This window comes from Penaeus monodon, chromosome 25 (assembly GCF_015228065.2).
Source record: "Penaeus monodon isolate SGIC_2016 chromosome 25, NSTDA_Pmon_1, whole genome shotgun sequence".
In the NCBI taxonomy this organism is placed as follows: domain Eukaryota; kingdom Metazoa; phylum Arthropoda; class Malacostraca; order Decapoda; family Penaeidae; genus Penaeus; species Penaeus monodon.
In genome coordinates, this window is record NC_051410.1 from 1,020,610 (window position 1) to 1,020,925 (window position 316).

The window sequence follows — 316 nt, forward strand, 5'->3', positions numbered from 1 at the left end:
AGATAGCAAAGTTGAATGTCCGGATTTCACTTAGATGGACTCCAGCCGCATGACCCGGCGACCGTCATGCGCATGCGCCACTGAAAATAATACAACAGGAGAGGCGCGGGAAGCAACGGCGTCCCGACCTGGATGTGGTGTCTGGCGCCGCCGGCTGCGTCCGCGCCCCCGGGCCCCGCCCTGCGCCTCGAAGCCTTTTCCCGGTGAGATTGGGGCAATTTTGATTCGCAACAATAAATCAAACGGGATCATTTTTATATTTATTTTAGCATCATAGATTCTGTTCATTTGAGATGTTGCCCATATGATATCCATT